The sequence below is a fragment of the Neopelma chrysocephalum genome, unplaced genomic scaffold (assembly GCF_003984885.1).
Source record: "Neopelma chrysocephalum unplaced genomic scaffold, ASM398488v2 Primary Assembly neopelma1_42b, whole genome shotgun sequence".
Lineage (NCBI taxonomy): Eukaryota > Metazoa > Chordata > Aves > Passeriformes > Pipridae > Neopelma > Neopelma chrysocephalum.
Window position 1 is genome coordinate 6,228,793 of NW_020897701.1, and position 16,630 is coordinate 6,245,422.

The 16,630-nt window shown below is 35.8% G+C and overlaps 1 protein-coding gene across 3 annotated transcripts in view; it reads left to right on the plus strand.

The window, feature by feature from the left end:
• Positions 1–16,335: 16,335 nt before the first annotated feature.
• The window catches only part of DKK2 (dickkopf WNT signaling pathway inhibitor 2), a 98,687-nt gene continuing 98,392 nt past the window's right edge, over positions 16,336–16,630 (plus strand). For 2 of the 3 annotated variants that reach the window (XM_027677072.1, XM_027677076.1), the window contains exon 1: positions 16,336–16,535. The gene's annotated coding sequence lies outside the window, so the exon portion shown is untranslated. The remainder of the gene's footprint in view (positions 16,536–16,630) is intronic. The other variant, XM_027677073.1, reaches the window with a different exon arrangement.

Sequence of the window (16,630 nt, forward strand, 5' to 3'; positions counted from 1 at the left end):
ATCCATTCTGCTGCCTGTTTAGAGCATAGTTACTTGAAACAACCTGCTTAGGGTAAGAAATAATCCCTACAAAATATAGGCCACTTATGAAATGCAGAGCAGCCAACCTGGAACTCTTGGATTCACCATGCTTTAATAATTAACACACAGTGTTTAGTGTATGTCTCGCCTTTAGTGTGTTAGCCTTCAGAGGGTGTCTAGAGATAATAAGGTGCTATTTTTGATACTTAACCCAATTAAGAGGGGAAGAGGTGCAGAGGGGTCATCAGTGACTTGGATAGCAGGGAGTGGGACCAAAGCAATTCCAAGGGTAAGAGCCCCGAAACATGTCAGTTTCACTCCTTGGCTGTCTTCTCTTTCTCCCTGTAGAAGAAATCGATGGCACACGTGACATGGGGACTTGGGTACCCTAAGCTTAGCTAAAACTACAGATTTGTGTGATCCATAACTAACTAGAAAAATGAACCTGCAGCATATGGAATACTGGACTTTTTTCTTCTAGAATGTCATAGCCCTGTGAATGGGTAGGAGTGTTGGGCAGAGAATAGATCAAGGGCAGCCCTGAGGAGACGGACTTGGGTGTGTTGGCTGATGAGAAGCTCAACACGACTTGGGAAATGTGCACTTGCAGCCCAAAAAGCCAACCACATCCTGGGCTGCATCGAAAGAAGCGTGGCCAGCAGGTCAAGGGAGGTGATTCTTGGGGCAGTTCTATATGCCTACAAACAAGTCCTGTGGGCAGAAAAGGTAATTGAGAATATTTGTGTAGATAAAAATTTATATCTAAATACCCATGTGCAACATAAAATGGTATGGAAAATGAAATAAGAACAGTATCTGTGTGAGGTTTTATAATAAGATCTTACCAGAATGTTGTCTCCTATGGTTTGATTAAATCACTGTTTAAAAAAAATAAAATAGTATTACATCATTTCATGAAACAAGAAGAATCAATTTGCTTTCTTAAGAAACCATTTTACTCTGCAGTACAGGTCATTAGGTTTACATCCTTTTAGTTGAAAAAAGTAATCTGTTCATAATTTTCTTATTCTAAGACTCCCTGTATTAAATGACCTAAATTACTCAAGTGATTAGATCCACCACTACCTCTAATTATTTGTTTTATTCCTTTGGCTAATTTATGTTATGTTGGATTAACCGATGTTCCAGTTTGATGGAATAACACCCCAAATGTGTGGAAATGGCAACATTCCAGTTTTTTTGGAAACCATCTCTTAGCATCACCTTTATTTCTTGAATGTTTTTATTACTTTACGGCAAACAGCTTACAGAAGGGATATACCTAGGATATATCTTAAAATGTCTAGTCCCTCATGAACAATTATAGATCCACTTTGCTGTTCAAACTACACAATTGCCAGTCACAGTGATAAAAATTAAACTAGCAATGATTCATCAAAATTTTTTTAGCAAAATAAAGACAGTGCAATGGCTTACCTCCAAAAATTTTCACTGTTTTTGCAGCTGTTGTTTTACTCTATTTCCTTTTTTCCAAAGAATATTGTATCTGCAAATATGACACTTGAAGATTCAGTAAGAAGTGACACCTCACTTATTAAGAATGTCTGTGCTTTTCCATTAATAAGTGATATATTATCTTCAGAACAAAATCTACTTGGATAAGTCCACATCAGAGGTTATGAGTTATAAAAACCAAGAAGAAATGTGGATGCTTCCCTGAGTGAAGGGAGTGAGTCTCACATCCTTATCTGATGGGTTTTTTTTCTTTATCTCCTTGGGCCTGAATATTTTTGTTCTCAAATCTATGTTCTTCTCTTTGGTTATTGCTACATTAATTGTTCAGCAATTGAACAAGATTGCTTGTCTTGTGCATGGCTGAGTTGTTTATGATTACTCCAGGGAGACTTAATGAAAATGTCGTGGGTTTTTTATTCTTGTCATGATTCTGGGAGTACTCCTGTGAATGGGCTCAAGATGCCCAAGGACTCCATCTAGACCTCTTCAGTGGAGCAGGATTGCTCTTTAGGTGCCAGGGTCTTCACAGAAGAGCCTTACAGGGTAGGAAGGCTTGACCGCTGACAGGACCACTTCCTTCTAGTAGTCTTGCAGGTGTTGAAGTATGATGTGTTTGGGGAAAACACGAAGTGGTGGTGACAGAGAGTTACCAAGTTCAGGCAAGATTCTAGGAGCCTCTTCCACCAGATTGACATTAATTATGTTTAAGAAGCATGAATAGGTTGTATGATCTATGGTGTCTTCAAGTGGGTAGTGCACTGTTTTGGTAAATTGCACAGTTAAAGAGCAGTCCATGCTGTGTTAAGTATAAAATGGGTGACCAGCTGAAAGATCAGTAAGGATTTGACCAGGCTGAAAATTGTAGAAGGAAGAATGTGTCTTAAGTGTACAAAGTGTTCAGGGCAGCTTTCCCAACTATGTGAAGTGCATATTAAATATGACAAGGCAGCAGTGGATTTTGCTCCCCCTGTCAGGTGCTGTCACCACTCCTGCTGAAAGTGCTCGAGTGATGGTGTTGGACACCAATTCTGATGTGCTGGAGATTTTTCTTTTTATTCTGACAGAGAAAGACCACTTAAAGGCTTTCAGAAATAATTTGGGCTGTTACTTCACTTTTGGAGATCCTTGATGATTTGATGGTAGTTTGAGGGAAATGTGTGCATGTTCTGGTGTGGTTTGTTTTTCTTGCTTCATCTTTCATGCATGCTTAAAGTATGTCAGAGTAAACACTTTTCAATAATTCGTCATCTTTGAAAATTATGCCTAAAAATAGTATTTTTAATGGATTGATTCTGTTATTACACTAAAATACAGGGTTATGTTTACACTAGCTAAGCAATGTAAGTAGAATAGTTTTGAATCCTGAATAATGTTTATTAAAAAAAAATGTAGCTCGGTAATATCACAGGGCTGTTATTTCTTAAAAGAAGTATAATATCTATTTAGAGCTAAAACACCAGAGACAAATTAATTGGATGAACTGTATTTGCTGGTACCTGGGTTCCTTGAGAATTTGTTCACAAAGGTCTGTATTGCAGCATGTTTCTTGGAGGAGATTCTCCCTCTTATTCAGGCAAATCTGGCCCTGAAGTCAGTGGGAATTTTACCTGAGGGAGAAAATAAAGAGTTACATATGTATATGCATGGCACTTGGAAATTTTCAAGCCTCAGTTTCTCCTTGATAGCTCGTGCTGTCACATTCTTTGTATTCCATTAAAAAGCATGTCTCTTAGGGAATATTTTTTTTATGTTCAAAGCTCCACGACTTCTTTCTGTTATTTTTAGTGTGTGGAGTTACTACTTCTGTGTTTTATAATAGGAAAAATAGTGACAGTATGATGTGCTTTATGGATTGCTAATTTCTGTTGAAACATCCATATTTTAGAGAAGTTTTCTAAGGGTAAAAACCCCTGAGTTTCTTTACAAGAGAAGTCTTGACAGTCATTTAATTTCAGGATGTCTGAACATTTTGCAACAAATAATTTATTAGAGATGGAGCTGAAAATCAAAATCTTGTGCATATTCCTAGGTGTTAGGGAAACTATAAACTTATATCTGTCTTTTGCTGCTTAAGCACACGTCTGGTCAAATGTATTGGAAAAAATTCTTGTAAAACTAAACTTTATGATTTGTTCAGATTTATGTTTTGAAATAAATGACCTTATTTTGGAAAGTTCCAGTCCTGTACCAGTAACTTTTCCTTGAAAATAGAGCTGCTTAGTCTCCATTCATGAGGAACAACAGAGGGAGAAACAAGGAAGCAACCATTTGTGGTGGGGGAGTAGAAATAAAACATGGCAGAAGAAGCAGGAGTCACAGGACATAGCAAGCCTGGTTGAGTGAGCTCCAGGAAAGAGTAGAAAATTGAGACTTTACTGATATTTCAATATTTATGGTAGATTAATAAAATGGAACATAGGACCAAAGTATCAGCATTCTAGCTAGTAAACCTAAACCTGTTGTCTTGCCTAATTATCGTTTTAGACTAGTCTAAATTGTAATTGAGTCGCTCAGGTAAAACAGAACGTGGTCTTGCACTCTGCTTAGGCATTAATCTAACTGAGTGCATTCTCTTCAACTTATCTTCTTGGGCACCTTACACTTGTTTTTCTTACATTTATATTTTCCAGTAGTTTTGTTTATTAATTTGTGTTCTAATTTGTGTATCTGTATGTCAGATGACTGACTACTTCACATGGAAAATAACCCAAGTAGAATGTGGTTTAAACAAGCCACCCAAATTATATGTTTCTAAAAGTTTTCACTGTTAGTCTTATTCTGTATCATTGACTTCTTTAGAATCCAAAAAAAGCACTTGTACTGTTCTGAAGGGTAGCTGCTTGAGGATTTCATTTTACTAAGCTCAATGACATATATGGATCTGTAAATTCCACCAGTTGACTATATACTTTTCTTTTACGTGTCATTTCCGTAAATTTTCAGAGAGCTCACAATTCTAGTAAGCCAGGAATGCATCAGGCACTTCATCCTTCACAGAGAGTTTAGAAAATTCTCATGTATGAGAGCTGTTCTAAATATACAGAATTAGGGGGCACTGTCTTGACTGTGGTATAGTTGCAAATAAAAAAGTTTATTTCTGGTTTTGAGGTCATATTAAATTAGTTACAGAAGTTATAGAAGTGATTCCTAAAGGTTGCTCCATAAAGTTTTTGTTCCAACCCGAATTGGTACATCCTCTGATAAAGTTCTGGCTCCTGTCAATAGGGATTTTGTGAGAGCTGGTGTTAGCAGCCAAAGTGAGACATAAAGATCCCTCACTTTCTTCTAAGCTTTTCCTCAAACATTTATAAAACTAGCTATTGCAATAATGCACACACAGTTATTTCACAGTTATCAAATTCAGCCCAAAACTCTCATTGTTCACCAATTATGAACATAAGAGGGAATGCAATTTAGGGTTCATTTTGATATTGGTAAATGGCATTTACTGCATGGTGCTCCATGACTCTGAAGGGTAGACTTGACACTAGTCACTTCTGTTTTGTTTTTTGTGAACCACAGGAATATTTTACACTTCCTAGATAATAGATCTGAACCTCTTTTCCAAAGAGTTTTGTCAGGTAGTAGCAGCTGAAGAACAAGTGGTCTTCCCTGTTTGTACTGGATTTCACATCATTCATCATTTTCTATTGCATGTATGAGTGTGTTTTTCCTGTATCTTTGAACATGCAAATTCAGCTGAATGTGATTTACATAATTTTTTAACCTGATTCTTTGTTTAGTTGCCCTGTGGAAGAGGGTCAGCAAACACAATGGTAATGGCTCCTGAGGAATTTCTTTGGCAACTGAATAGCTCCCTAGTGACACAAACCATTCTTTCATCCCTCCAGTGCTCCTGGTTTGTGTGTTTCCAGTGCACAAGGAACACAGTTCTATTACTTCCATGATTCAACTATTCTGTTTTCTGGAGCAACTTTATTCCATAGCATATTTCTGCTTTTAATTAGACATTTGTAACCTACACGTAGAAGAGGATTAATTGACTGCCCTTCTCTTTCCATTTACACTTCCTAATGAATTTATATTCAGTATAATAACCTGATAGTATGTTTTTCCAATTGAATTTGATGACAGACACCAACAGGCAGAGTGTAGTGTAGAGTAGTAGAGTACCATATAGAGAGGTAAAAATTAATTTCTGAAGAGATGAAGAAAAATAAAACATGCAAGAATTTAGGCATGAATGGATTATTTAATAAATCTGATCAAATACTCTTCCCTATTCTCCAGAGAATTATAACACGGTGTAGCTGCATTCAATACATGTATTGATAGCTTGTGCTGGTTAGTCTAGGGACATCAAGATGCCACTATAGGCAGTTTAGTATGCAGCTCTGTTTTAAAATGTATGTTATCTGCTAGAATGTATAAGGGTGAAATATCATATGGAAAATATTAAAGGCTTTTATAGAAACCTACTATGCTCTATCATTTAGAATAATTCTTTGTGCTAGTTATCTTGTGGAAAAAATTACTCATGCAAGTAAATGAAACTAAAATGGAAAGGCTACAATTGTTTCCTTAGACAAGACGGGAAACATTGTCATAAAACAATAAAAAAGGTTTCAGAGAGAGTAGTGCAACAAGGGCACATTCATGAAAATTCAAGGAAGAAAATTCAAAACTGATGAAAAGAAATAGTGACAGACAGTGTGGTTAGACTAGGAACTCCACCATAATAAGTCAAGAAAAGGAGGAATTGAGTGAGAGTCAAAAAAGGAATGGAATGTTTTATATAGATGAAAAATGAATTTTCTGAACTGATTTTAATAACTGTAAAAGTTCTGTTCCCCGTTGAAGAGATAATTTGCAATTTTGTATGAAGGAGTAAATGGACAAAAAATCATGGAAGCATGAACCTGGACTAGGACACAGTACTGCTATCTATATGCACAGCTATTGTGTTTCTTGAAGTTGTTTGGTTTTTTTGTGTTCTGGTGTTGTTGTTGTTTTGGTTTGGCTTTGTATGCCAACCTTCTGGATGTCTTCTTTACTACACAGAGGTCCAGGTTAAAAGGGTGGCCAGATGGCACTTTTTCTCCCATTGGCTCCCAATTTAGACCTTAATGACACTTTGCTGGGAGGTGGGAAGTATAAGTCTGAATCCTCTCAGTCTAATGAGTGGATTTAAGAGAGGTTTTCCTGCTCATTTGCTATTTTCTTTAATCTTTTTTTCTTTTACAGTAGGCAGAAAGCCCTCCTCTTCTCTAGAAAATATATTAAATCTTCTAAATTCTCTGAAACAATATCTTTTGCAGTAGGAGTGGACTTTAGGTTTTGTGCATTAAAGGCCTCTCTAATCTTGATTCAGATAACTGAGTGCAAGAGAGGAAGAAAAAAATTTCAGAGTGTAAACAGTTCCTAAGTTCAGATTCTGTCTTAGGGATGAGCCAAAGGAGCAGATGCTGCAGTATACTGCCTGTGGGTGTTCAGACCTGTTATCTGAGCTGGTCCATCTCATGGGCAGACAGTTATCCCATATATACTTTGCTCAGGATTTTGGGCTAATCTGCTCTATCAGGTGCTGGTGACTGTAAATATTAGGATACTGATCTGCTGGATTTTGGGACCAATCCTCCATTTCAAAGTCATCTGCTAAGTATATATTGCAATAAAACTGAATTTAGCATCTTACTGTTCATATACTATGACAATAAAACCACATATGAAACAGTCACAAACCAGTTGTTTACTCTTAATCAAAATCAAAATAAGGTGAAGTCCTTGACATGGGATCTAATCCAACTTTCAACACACTTACTGGCAGTCTTTCATTGATTTCAGAGACTCTTGTACAACCTAAGGATATTAGAGGAAATAACAGGAATAAGAGAAAATACACTCATATTTTCCAAAATAAAAATAAAATCAAATGCATATTTTAACATTCAATAAACAATTGCTTATTAAGCTTCCTGCAGCACAGACAAGGCAGCAGCGAAAAGAACAGAATCTCAATTCTTATTTTCCTGGAACATTTTTTTTAAAGTTAGCTTTAAGCTATGAAAATTATAGCTACTAGCTATAAAATGCCTTCAATCAAACACTTCAGTTTACAACAGTGATGTCTTTTACGTAATCACCTTCCTCCATGAGCTAATTGTTTTCTCATATTACAGTGTTCCTTAATGGCCAGAGTTGTACTTTAAGCACAAATACAAATACTAGAGACAGAGAACAAAAGGAACCAAATATCAAATTAATCAAATGGCAATGTGAATAAAATAAAAGCTCCATTTGGGAGTTTGCACATTTCTTCAGCCTCAGGGTTGCAGTATACATTTTTGTCAACACTCTTTATGTGAAAAATAGCATTGACGTAGTGTAATTGCTACGGCATTGTAGGAGTCACATAACTGGGCATGATTACATAATGTTAGAGCCGTATTCATGTGGAAAAATGAAATAGAAATCTTAAGATATTTTATTTGGATGATCCTGTTACATGTTATACACCAATTTTTTTCATGTAGACTTGGGTGTCTATCTGTGATCACCCAAGATTGCCCATTATGTTTTGAACCTCTGCCTGGTAAAGAGCACATTGTAAGTTCATCAAGAGCAGGGTGAGCTGGTGTCCGAGATTTGTAGTCAGATTTCAGAGTTTCTAATTGTTCATCAGCTCAGCAGGAAATCAAGTAGGGAAAAAAGAGCCCATGCCAAAATTTTACTCTTTGGTACAGAATATTTAGAAAGTAATGTTTTCTTTATGGTGAACTTATTGTCCAGTTGCTTTTGGCTTTGTTTTTCAAATTTAAATATTAGTGAAGAAAGTGTTATGTTCCAAGATGGAAAAAGTGGAGCAGGAGTTATATTTTTTTTTAATTTTCTTGCCAACAGCCCTCAGTCTTCTTCATCTTCCCCCCCCTTCCAAAAAAAAAGAAAAACTAAGTCAGATTTGGTTTTTTTTCTCTATATTGTAGTGGATGTTTTTTGTCTGGTTAGTTTTGGGGGCTTTGTTTGTTTGTGGTTTTTTGGGGGGTTGATTTTTTATTTTCTTGTTTTCTTTTAAATTGCAGTTTATATCAGTAAGCAGGTAGCAAAGCAAAAAAAATCAGAAATTTCAATGATATAAAATGGTAGAAAACTTGGCACATAACAACAATGTTGACAATCAGAAAGTCATCTCTTTTCAGAAGAGTTATTCATCAATTTATTTTTATTGTTTTTACTTTTTTAAAGGAACCAGTAGCAGCTGGTTTCTAGGCAACATGACTTGGAGCTTACAAAATTGTAGATGTAAATATTGCATCTTAATTGGTGCTCAACTCTTGCTCTTCTCATTTATTTTTAATCATATTTCATAATGAGGATTATGAGGTGTAGTTTACCACTCCAATTATATGATTCCCAGTCTTTCCTTCTTCAAATATTCTCTGGACACCAAAAGAACTGGTGGTGAACTGTATGGTCTTTATCATTCAAAGCATATTACTTTGTCTGCCTTATGTTCCTTATAAAACATTTAATCTGTTTTACACTTCATTCTCCACTCTTTCATTAATCTTTATAAAAGTGGACTCTGGCCCAAATAGTTTTCCGACTATACCAGAAAACTGATAGTTGTTTTTTTTTTTACTGGTGTAGTCTTTTTTCCCTCCTAAGAGTGAAAAATAAAATATCACATTTCTAAAATTTCCTATTTTTAGGGGAATTTTTTAAAAGCACAGAAAATTTTGTTTCAGAGTCTCCTTTTACTAAAATTTATCCACTGTCAATACTGAAGCACTCTAGAGAGAGTGAGAATATATGTATGTAGTCATACATTTTGACAATTAAATTAATATTACCGAGTGCCCATGTAAATCTTAATTGGCAAAAAGGGGTAGTTTTACTGCTCTGGTTTTTTTTCATGGTGTCACCTTCATACACCTACCTACCATTACGTACATACTGCTATTTTTGGCCCAATCCTGTTCCACTAATTTCAGTCATTACTTGGCTGGGTACTGAGAGATTAGGGAGATATTTAAGACTGTTTGTTAACTATATTATATTTTTGTCTATAGGAAGCACGTGTCATCGAGCATAGTACATATATTATTTGTATTACTTAAAAGTGGCAGGTTCATTATATTTACAATATATTGTGAATGCTGGAAATATGTTTTTAATACACAACAATAATATATTACATTATAAATTCATATTTCTTCCACATGAATACTTGAGGAGCTGAATGGGCACTCTATACATCAGGATTCATCACTATCCACATTCCAGTGTTCCAGCCAGGCACATGTGCCTGATTTGGCTGTTTCCTATAGCTGTACTATGAGGTGCATATATATCTAGTTGGATGTCACACTGGCACTAACACATGTGTGTACCTACACATATCTGTCAGATTCTGCTTAGCTGGCTATCGGGCAGTTCACCTTAAAAACATTCTCTGTATATTTATTTTGTCTCTATGCAGACAGCCTAATTTGTCAGTGCTCCTTTTGGAATCTCCTCTTTAGTTTTCTTTGCTTAAAGCATATACAAATATCCCCTTGTTCTCTAAGGAAGAAGCTGAAAAGGCACTAAGCCTTTCAATAGTTTCATCAGGAGATGTGTGGTCCATTTGTAGCAAGTAATATGCAAATGTTGCCCTTTTTCAGTTTGCACTCTATTGAAGTGCAAGGCATGGATTTTTATGCATTTGTTCTTTGGTTTGAAATTACTGAGAGAACATTTCAAGCAAAAGCTTTTGGATTGTAAATAATTTCCATATAACTTATTTAAATTGTCTTTCACTATTGATTATTTATGAATTGGTGTTAATTCATGCCCACATGAAAAAAGCTTTCAAAAACTTTGGTAGGGAAATCAATGGCATTTCTCAAGGGTGTGCAAGCATTTCTGGGCTGATCTTTCCCACATATGAGTATTTATTATTTTGATAACTTTGCAGAATCTGTGTGTATCTACTGTGTTCTGGTTGACTTCATGGAGTTATAAGACTTAAATTTTTAAAAAATTTCATTCAAATGTGTTTCTCATGCTGCTGACCAGGGCTTAACCACATTCCTTGCAGACCAGGAATACCTTGCTGGAAGTTAGTTGTTGAGACGGAAATAAGTTGTGACAATGGGCTCAGAAAGCCAGGGGTTTTTGCTTCCTATCTGCAGGCAGGAGTTTTGAAGTAGTGGAAAATTAATAAAGGCAGAACAAAGAAGCCAGATGTTGTAAGAAGGACTAGAGGAGATTCAAAAAATACTTTCGATAGAGGAAGAGAAGATACAGGCTTGCTTATGTGATGGGAGATGATTTTGTTGACCAAGGGAAAAGACAGTGAACTAAACTGGACTGAGAACAACTCTGAGAACAAACACCAAAGTATTTGAGATGGTTTCACATCCTGTAAGGACTTTCTCAAACTCACTAGAGCATAGTAAGTAAAGACAAATGGTGTTTGAATCCTATGTGGTGCCAGTCAGGATGTCTGAGTGGTTAAGCATGCAGTGCCCTCCAAAGACGAAGTGGCCCAGATTCTCCTACAGGCACAGAGTTCTAGAAAAATGCTAGTTTAAATTATGGAGTTATCTCAAGGACCTTCCTCAGGTGAGATCTCAGAAGAGAATCCATGCCCCAGAAATGTTTATAATTTCCTAAGGACTGGAGTTTTGGGAGTTGTATGAAACCTTGTGATCTGCCTAATAACATATAGGATGTAATATTTTCAGTTCTACACTACTTTTTGTCCAAAAATGTTTACAGCAAGGGATCCACACAGTATGACTTAGATCTTCCACTTCTAGACCAAGCTGTCAACAGGTCTAGAAATGCGGAAGAGACTGTTTTTAAACTGTTGTCTGCCTAAGACAATTTAGACTGTTTCATCACTGTTTCATAGAGTATAAATTTTAGATAATTGTTTAGGGAAGACAATGCAGTTTTGGAACTGAAAGCTGATAACATCTGCTATAGGTGCCACGGACCTTGCAAGACATTTTACTTTGACATATTAAACTAATACTATGAAAATAATTCATGCCTATTGGCCAAACTTTTTCATTATGTGAATAACATTTGCTTGTATAATTAACTTTTGACTGAGTAGTTTGTTTTTCTAGAAATTTCCAAAATAAGATAGCTTCAGAAACTTCTGAGATTAAGCCAGTAAAAGTTTTCAAATTAATAACAACTGTGAGAATGCTTAATGAAGACAAAAAGACCAATGAAATGGCATGACTTTACCATCTCTAAGATACAATCACTAGTATATTTAGCAAGTAAATAAATCTAGGCTAAGTCTGTTCAAGTTGTAATATATGTGGAACTTCTGTGTATTTATACAGAGAGTAACATGAAAACAGTTTTTGCCCGCTGATACTGGTGTATTGGATTGCGGGAATTAATTAATGTATTAAACTGTGTGAATGTTTACTTTTTACGTGTGAGACAACTGGTTTAATAAATGAATTATTGTCTCATGCACCCTGCAGAAGATGCAAATGTTTCTTTCAGACATTTATTTGGAGTTTTATATAAAAAAGAAAAAAAGATTTTAAGGAATCATTCATCTTTTTATGTAATTGGGTATATTTACTCTGTAATACTTTTCATTAGTGTCAGGATATATTGTTTATTATAATCTTATATGTTGACCTATTTAATACTCTAGCCACTTAAAAAAGCTCTCTGTCACTTAGGAGAAAATTGCAAAAAGAATTCAGTTTGGCAATAACATTTTGAAGTCTTTCTCTTACAAAAGTCATATTTTGATGTAGATAAGAACTCTAGCTTAACTGCTTCTGTCCTATTGCTTTATTACTTACTAAACAGTAGTGTGTTTCTAATTTTGATGAGGAAAGAGTATCTTGTAAGGAACACAAGATACCTTAAGGCCAAATGCACAGCAGAAGCTGACAATTCAATTCAAACAGCTGAGAAAGCCAGATTTCTTAGGAAAGAACTCGGTTTTTTCCTCTCTTTTAAGCAAATCTTGAGGAGTTGGGGTGTTTTTAAAACAGCAAGGGAATATGCACTCTTGAGAAGAGCTCTAAATCTATATAGCTTGTACATTTTTATTGTGCTTGCTAGTATATTTATCAGCCTTCCTGTGATCAACTTCTCACTTTTGTTGTCTTGTGTTGCTTCCAAATTCCTGGTAACATACTGCCTACTGTACATTGTATTATGGGGTTGGTTGCAGAATATTTCTACAGCATGTTATAAAAATGTGAATTTTTTAAACTAGTAATTGCTAATAATCTCTGGGGAGAGGGGTGAGGAGAAACCCCAAGGCTAGTATTTTAGTGCTTTTCCAAAATAATTACAAGCAAGAAGGATGTAGTTCAAAAGGCATTCAGCAGACATAGAATGTAACCTTGAGAAGTTTCAATGCAAAACTGGTATTTATTCGTACATACAGATAAAGGTATTCAGCAAAATTGGTTTTTCAAACACACAGTTATTATCTTGTTTTCTTTCTCTGGTGAGCTAGAGAGCAAACTATGAAAGTAGAGAATTGAGTCTGTGATACACAAAGATTTTTTTTTTTTAGACAGTGCTGTGGCACCAGTGAAAGAGAGTCCTAGAGTCTTCTCTGTAACACTTAGCATTTGACAAGCACCACCTCTTTCAGCTTGCTCTGGAAACTTGACCTGTGAGAGGAATAGAAATCATTTAGGCTCCAGCTCTTTTCAAATGCTTGTTTTCTGACTGTGGAGTTCCTCTTATAGCAAAGTTGAAAAAAATAATCCGTGAAAGTTGTAAGTAAAGGATAGGGACTCCATATTCTTAAAACAGTAAAAAGAAAAGCATGAAAAATTTATCCACTTAATAGGAACAGCAGCAATTGTATTAACAAGAATAAAATATGTAAGGAATTTTATAGTTTTGCTTTGTGACAAGGGATAAAGGCAACAAGAACAACAACCTGTGAGCTCAGTGTTTATCAGTGTAGCAGTTGGAGACATAGCTCTAGACTTGCCCAGCTTGTTGGTTGGGACTTGCATGCATCCTGCTCCTGACTATGCAGCTGTAAGAATGTGCATTAGTTAGATGATTTGTATATGGAAGGTAGCCTGATCTTGAATGTAGTATGAATTTGCTCTCAGCCCATTTTGTGTGAGGTCTTCGAGTCATCCAACTATGCCACCATGAAGTTCACCTTCAGATAACTCTTCCTCTGAGTAACAAGGTAGGGTTGTTCTGAATTGAAAGGTCTATACACTGAGCTCTACTCAACCTCCTAAGCCTTTCAATCGCTAATATCACTAGTGAAAGAAGCTTTGAAATTGTTGCTAACTTTTGGAAGTTAGTAGGCTGTGGAGACGCTAACATGTGATTGTATAAAACAAAGAATATTAGAGGACTTTTCTGTTAACTCCATGACTGCTTATAAACTTGTGGACTCCTATCTTAGCAGTAAAAAAACACATCCATCATTCCTGGCACAGCAGTGACAGATATACCAGTCTGTGCTTATTAAAGAATCCACTACTGTGACATACGTTGTGTTAGCAATATTATTTTAATATATATTTATTAACCAGTTATAGAAGTCTTAAACTGACAATAAAACTGTTAACCGTGTTTTACTGAGGATAACATGGACCTACATAGAAGGGATTTAAGTCAATGATTTTGTAATTATTTTGGTTATATTAAAACTACTGTATGTGGAACACAGAAAATCTCTTTCCTTCTATTCCATGACAAAGAATTATTATTACGAGGAAATCTGTTGCTTGGGGCTTGTAATAACTAAATTTAATTTCCTATCTTTCTTGATAATTCTTATAACAATGAAATTACAGTGAAACTCTTTTCCTAGTCACAAAGAAACAATAATTTGGGCAAAATGTTCTCTAAAAAGTGTCAGCCTAATTTTTAAAATACATTCATATGAAATACTGGTCTTTAGGTTTGGGGCCTGTAGCTGATAGGTTCTATATTAAACTGATGGTTTCAACTGCTCCTTGCCTAGAAATTTGTGGATAGAAACTGACTTAAGTCAGTGCCCTCAACTAGCCTAAATGGTAAGAATTCAGATACACTCTGTATTTTTGTATATGTTCACCTTTAAATCATGTTTGAATATGTGATAAAAGAAAGGAAATGAGAGGAGAAGATGGAAACAAACCATCTCTTCTGTAATTCTCAGGGCTCATGAGTCTTACGTAGAAGTGAAAAGGAAAGATATTCATAATAGAGAATCTGATTAAAAGGTCTGGTTTAGATTGCAGTGTAAGCAGGAAATGATGAATCTTGGCAGAGTTTCAGCTGTGAGACAAAGCAGTGAAGAAAGCTGATGCTTTGGGTAGAGAGAAGAAAAAGAGGACTCAGAAAATAGGAAATTACAGACATATTTCATTTTGGCAGAGCCTGAGAAATTTCTTATTATAACCACCATTGAATGAACAGTTACTTATTATCTGTTCTGCAGAAAAGTAGGCGAGGGTTAATTATCTAACCTATGGGCTGAAAATAAAACCAGTGACTTGGGGATTGACTGCTAGCATAAAATATAGCTGGACTGCTTTTTCTCTTTCTGGAGAAACATAATTTTAGTGGGAAAAGTCATACTTGTAATTAGAAGGAAGAGGCTCAGCATGTGCATTAGGGTTACAATGGACAAATTTATCACTTGATATGCCTAATCCTAGTTAATCATCATCCTAAACACCAAAGGGACGCTCCATGTAATATATGTTCCTAACTTAATAATGTTTAATCATTTCTCTTGTTCTCTCTGCTTTTAAGAAAAAATGAGGTAGTATGCAGATTATTCTTTTGATTATTATGTAGTGTGTTGTGTTTCTGCAGAGTAAGGAAATTCTAGACTTTCTCAAAATAAAGGATAATTGGTGGCTCCCCATAACTTCAAACCAGCTCCATCACTTGCTGAAACCAAAGCAAGAGCTGCAAATAGTGAGAGATGACAGATTTATAATATTCTGGGACATTTATGTTCTTCTATTATCACGTGTGAAGATTTAAACTGTTGATATGCAAAATCATCTGGTGAGACATGTTGTGAACCTGGTTTTAGAACAACGAGCTCCTTGCCTAATTACCTGATGCAAAATGCGGCACACTTGAAATGTACTTGAAAATATAGCTGCAAAATATTTATTCTTCATCTTGATGATGTTTCCTACTGATAAAAGCTCTCTTTGTTTCTGAATGTGAAGTGCTTGTTTGAAGTGCTTTTTTTAATCTTTACTGGATGAATGTGACTTGATTTTATTGGTCATTTCACACCCCTTGTGCATAAATGATACAATCTTAGTGCATGTTTGACATATTTGAACTAAAATCTCCTTTCTTTATGTAGGAGAGAGTATTTTCAGTGGAATATTTTATGTCCAGGAGCTATGATTTCCTTCCTGCTTGCCAGAGATGACATTTGTTGACATCTGCAATTTGTGGAAACCACAATCTTTCATCTTTTTAGGAAAAACAAGGATGAATGGGTCTACTGCATTATGCAGGAGTGCCGGTTTGGGATAAATATTTGAAATATATGGAACCTCCTTTTTTGTTTTCTTGAGGAATTGTATTTGTAGCTTTAGATTAGCACTATACTAAATAGTTCCTTCATTCTTGGAAACAACAAGTACAGTAAGTGAGGCTTTAAAAGAATTATAAATACAAAAAGAGTGGTATTCTTGCTGAATGCCATGTTGGAATTCTCCTAGTAAACCAAAAATGGGGGGGTGTGGGGGGTGTGCACTGGAAAAAAATTTGAAATAGATGCTGGAAATTTTAAAGCAGAGGAATTGGGATTTTTTGATGCACGTGAGGTAAACATTGAATGAGTGTTGGTAAAGCCCCATTTTCATAAGTATTCTGTCAAATGTTAAATACTAATCCCTTACCCTAGATGCAAGTGCTCTATAGATCTGCAGAACAGACCTGAACAAACTCATAACAGTCTTTCTGCTTTCCTGTGCGGCAGTGGAAACAAAATGTGGGAAGGAGAAATCGAGAGAAGTTGTGTGAATGTTTGGTGTGAATCAAAGTGTCCAAAGCAGCTTCATCTTTCTGAGTGTGAGTCTACAGTGTGCTTGGAGCCTGGTCAGGTAACACCCCCAAGTACCTACCCCCAAGCCAAACCAACCCCTGCAACCCTACTTCTGCCTTCCAACCCAGGCCTTGTTTGTGAAAGTGTTTTGGT